At 44.5% G+C, this 5,000-nt stretch overlaps 1 protein-coding gene across 1 annotated transcript in view; it reads right to left on the minus strand.

Annotated features, from left to right (window-relative positions):
• Window positions 1–1,162: 1,162 nt before the first annotated feature.
• LOC127744019 (cytochrome b) overlaps window positions 1,163–5,000 on the minus strand; it is a 5,821-nt gene continuing 1,983 nt past the window's right edge. Inside the window, exon 1 of the mRNA XM_052256282.1 lies at window positions 1,163–5,000. This exon is cut by the window's right edge and continues 1,983 nt beyond it. The gene's annotated coding sequence lies outside the window, so the exon portion shown is untranslated.

Here is a 5,000-nt window from a genome sequence, read left to right on the forward strand (position 1 = left end):
CAAGAGCCAGTGATCGCCAATTCCTTTCCCCTTTCCATCGACAGGGCTCCTCGGACTGGACTAGAGTATACGTTCTTTTGCGCTTCAAGTTTATTATTTACAAGCGATCGAAGTAGGGCAAGTCTCAGTCTTGTATTTGAGGTTGGTGAGAGGGCTGGCCCAGGGCATGCCTTTACTCCAACAGCGGCGAGGGGGTCAATCATCATCGTTTTTCCAGAAAAAGGTAGTTGAAAGCTGGAGCTTTACGAAACGAGTTGTTTTCAAAGCATCCGAGTTGGTAGAGCTTCGAGCGGGAACTTATCGAAAGGAGTGTTGGCAGATCGACCCCCCTTCCATTCCGTGGCACGCGGCGAAGGTAATTGAAAACAAATCAAAACAATGAATAGGAGGGGGCAATAAGAATTCAGTTGTCAATTGTTGGCCCACAGGCACACTTCCTGAAATCGATGTAACTCTACTTACTGTAAAATGGCGGGTTAGGTTTCTTTCATACAGAGATGTCGGCTATTTCACTTGACTCCTATTGAATGATCCGCAAGCCTATAGCCGCCCTCGTGCAAGCAAGCAAAGCCATCCAATCCAGTAGGACTTTGAGCACTAGAGGAAGGTGATGAGTCAGGAAGTCCCAAGTAATAAAGTGATAGAAAGCTGGCCCCCTATTTGATAGAGGTTCTTAATCCCCGGGGATATCTCGTAAGGAAGAATCAGAATCATTTCAGTCCACTGGTTCTAGCTGTAGTAAGCCTGTCGTTCTATTAAGCAAACCTGTAAGTTAGTGATTCAAAGTATAGCCCTGGTGTATGAGATATTGAATTCTCAGACTAAGAATCCGGTATGTTCCCCAGCTAATGAAAGGTGAGCTTGAGCTTCCAGCCCCGCGCTCTACGACTTCGAAGTTAAATCATTCCTCATTCACTTACAGGCAAAAGGCGATAGGCGATCAGTAAATAGCCGAATTGGCATCGATTGAAGAAGAAATTAGTAGATGTCGGGGAATCGAAAAAGCACTTTGTAGCTCTTAATAAGAAGAAGAGGAGAACTTCGGGTAGGCAGGCAACTCACTAGGTATAGGTAGAGTCAAAGATTGTAGCAAGCAAGAGCACAATGTTGTTTTTTTTTCTATTAGAAAAGATATTAGCAGAGGATTACCTTTTCTTTCAAATCCTAGGCTACGCACCTTGACCATCCTTCTACCTTTACCAACTACTACTAGCAATTACGACAACAGGTGAAATAGCTGATCTTATTCCGAAATAGCTTCTTCTTTTCGGATTCATCTTCTTATGCTCCTAAAGAAAGAGAAGGGCTTTACTCCGAGTTGAAAGAAGAGTTTACATCTTATATATATTTAAGAGACAGCAGGGAATGAATGAACTAGCAAAGGATGGCCTTGACAAATCCTCCTTCGCTCCTGTGGGAGTCGAACCCACTACATAGGTTTCTTCCTTGTTTTACCGACTCAGGTCTCTCTATTCCTGCTAGAAATGTTCGATTTGCTTTGGTGAAGCTGTAGGCCTTACTGAGCTAAAGGCCCCATACGTGGCAACTGAATAAATACCTGTTAGACTCAATCTTTTACCAAAGCCCCCACTCCTTGAAAACTAGATTTCTTTCCTTAATTGCAATATCACAACGAGTCTATAATAGGCGAATTCCAATGCCAGCGCTTTTAGCTAAATAGGATCTATATCTGAACCAAGTAAGGAGGAGGCAGGGGTCATCATGCAGGATCAGCTATACCTCTGAATCCCATAGTAAAGCCTTGTCCATTTCGGGGATGGGCCATGGATTTGATTGGGAAGATTTTGACCCCTTCTCTTCAAAGAGAACCCGCCCTCGTGCTTCTTTATTTCCTTCGCTTGTTAAGGAGTTGGAGCAAGTCTTTTCTGATAAGTTGCCCCTGCTGGCTGGCCCGAAGCGACTCCCCACTTCGAACGCGGGTCTCCGGCAATGGCAGATTTCTGTCTTCGATCGGAGTTTGCACGAATCTGAGGATATTCATACATATCACCTAGTAGTAAAATACGAATCGAATTGAGCGCGACTTCTGCTCATCAAAAGTGGGATTTAGTAAGCGTATTCTAACTAAATAACAGAGCTGCTGAAGGCGGAGGACTCTTGGCCCTATCACACAATAGGTATAGAGTTTGAAGAAAGAAGGTTAGACGATGAATCTAGGGCAGCAGATTCTACTGAAAAAAAAGTACATAGGCTTAAGCATAAGAAAAGGAATTTATTCTTTGAAAAGAGGCCCTTTATCCTATCTGATGGGGTAGGGAAGGATGCTATTTCATTCTCTTTTCTCAAGGAAGATTCCAAACAAAGGAGCTCTTTCATTGAAGTGTCTGCCGCCCGGCCTGGTTACCCCAATCCTTAAGTATTTTCGTGCCATGATCTTATCATTGAATAATCAACGCAACTTCTTTTGGTTGGTCACCACTGGATGATTCCGCGATACACTCCCCCTATCTGCTATTCTATTATCTAAAAGTATCGTCGAGGTATCCTGGTTTCGCCCCCTAGCGGTATAGTTCAATCTTTAGGGGCATCAGGGCCCTCTTTGAAACAAGGAGAAGATTCTAAAAGAGATAAATCGCATATGAAGAAAGTATGCTTCGCTTGTCATTGAAGGCGGTTCCTGCTTCTACCGCGAAAGCAGGACAACGCAAACAAAGGGGGGTAGCGCTGCCCACCTAACAGAAGGCGCGAAAGAAAAGCGAGCCGGGAATTCGGCATCATATCGGTTAGCTGAGCCGGCCTCAAGGAAGAACTTTGATCTTGCCTTTTTCCTACTTTCGTTCCGGGCAGTAATATCAAGTGATCTGATGATCCAACAGTTAAGTCAAAGGCTACGAAAAAACCTTCCTCCGTAAGTTCCTTTACTCTCTCTCTCTTGAGCGCTTTCTGGTGAACACTTTGTGTAACCATTGAGTTCGATTTGAACTAGTTTCAAAGGCTGGATTTCCCTTGGGGAGAACTAGAATCCTATCCTCAGATCTTTCCCTCTTCTGTAATTTTGAGACCAAAAGAAGTAGGGATTGGATCGATGGAACGCCTTTGTGAAGTCTAGCTCTGTTCTATGCCCGCCCCTAAAGAGAAAAGCTTTCTATGATATTCTTTTTTCTAGGGAATCCGCGCTTACTAGACCCTTTTTTTGCAGGCAGGATCTGAAAAGACTAGCTGGACCCGGTTCTGACTAATCACTAAGAGCTCATCGCGAGTTCTCTCGGGGCGGGACCTCAGTAAGTAGGGCATTCAGTACGAAGTAAGCCAAGTGAAGTGATCCCTGCGGCCTATACTAGAAGAGAAGGAAAGAACTTCTTACTCGCATCCCCCTTAAGATGTTAATATGAACGTTTCACAAGAAAGATTGAATCGTGGAATTGATTTTAGTTAGATGAGCTCCTTAAGCTAAGGTAACTCCGGGATAGAGGGACGAAGTGGGCTGCTTTCAAGGGCTAGAATTTCCCTGTTTCGGCGTGAGATTGGCTTAGCTTGGTCTTTCTGTGTACCTAGAGTAAGTTTGCCCATAGCGTAGTAAAAGCTTAAAAGATTCTGGTCCGGTTCGGCCTTATCAAGTATGATTTTAGGGATCCTTTTTTTAGTAAAGTACCCCCCTTTGGTTTTAGGGTTCGATTTGCCAACTGATCCGAGTTGGATTGGGTCAGGAACGGTAATAAGGCTCTAGTTCGACTAGCAGCTTGCCTTATCGAATAGGGGCGAGAGGGAGAAAAAAATAGCAAGTACTACTCTTTCTCTTTGAACGAATCCGAAGCCTATCTTTATAACTGTGGGGAGATGGATTTGATTTGAACCTAAATCCTTGGATCGCCCATGTGTCTATGAAGAGGTTAAGCTAAGCCACTTCTTTCGCCTTTCGCTTTACAGTAGTTATGTGATCTTAGCCTTTAAGCTTTGAGCTTGCTTTTTCAAAAAGATGAGGATGTGAAGCTGTGAACAAAGAGTCTCTTGTCCCGTCTTAGACTGCTCTGGCTCGGTACTGTGTCGATTGGGTCTGAGGATTCTTCTATCCATTTGGTCTTCTTTGTACCGTACCCAGAGAAAGGAGAAGATCGAATTAGCTCTGCTAAGGAATCGAAAGCATCCTATCCGCTAAGAGCGAAAAATCACATATTTAGAAATAAGGTATAGAGCAGCCTACCTCTAGTGCTTTCTTCACTGCCTCCTGACGTTTCATCCACTTCCACTACCAGGGTAGGGCTGGCTGTCGGATGCGCTATGCGCTAAGGCTACTTATTGCGCTATCCCTCATCATTGATTTACCAAACTGCCATCTCATCTTGCATCCGAAAGAAGTGACAGCCTGCCTGAGATGCCATGTTGATATTGCCAGAAGAGAAGAAGGCCTATCTTAGATATGCCTATTTGAACTATGCCTAGCTGCCGAGGGAGAGGTAGCCTATAGACTCAAGGCCTACTACTATGACTATTCTATGGTTTTGCCGTTAGCTGGAATAAGTGTACTCAACCGTGCTAACCTTCGCCTCGTGGCTCGATCAAGGCGCTATCGCATTATCTGAAAGAGCGACTATCCCGTGCCATCTGTAGCTCTTGCCCTGTTTATTATGAGAATAAAGAAGTCCCCTACTCCCGTACTTCACGCGCTATCCTCTATTCCATTATGTATCGCCGCTAGCTCATACCATGTGTCTTTGAACCGCTATTGCTCTGTGTCCGGATTCACTATGCTATGGCTAACTGAACTAGGACCATTGGAAAGAGAGAAGATATTGCCTGTCCAGAAGTAGCTTATGTCATGTCGTGCTACGAATGAAAGAGGTCCCTACCCTCAGTTCACCTTACCGGGCTTGATTCGTGAAAGTCAGCTCCGGCTTTCGGCACCGGTTACGAGAACAGTAAGAGTTCATTCTGTCCCACTTGGCTCAATAGCCGGAGAAAAAATAGCAGCTTATGATGATTCCATTTCAAATGCTATTATTCCTCCAACAGTGGATAGGCAAAGAAAGCAGTCACCCACC

Source organism: Arachis duranensis, unplaced genomic scaffold (genome assembly GCF_000817695.3).
Source record: "Arachis duranensis cultivar V14167 unplaced genomic scaffold, aradu.V14167.gnm2.J7QH unplaced_Scaffold_204775, whole genome shotgun sequence".
NCBI classification, from domain to species: Eukaryota; Viridiplantae; Streptophyta; class Magnoliopsida; order Fabales; family Fabaceae; genus Arachis; species Arachis duranensis.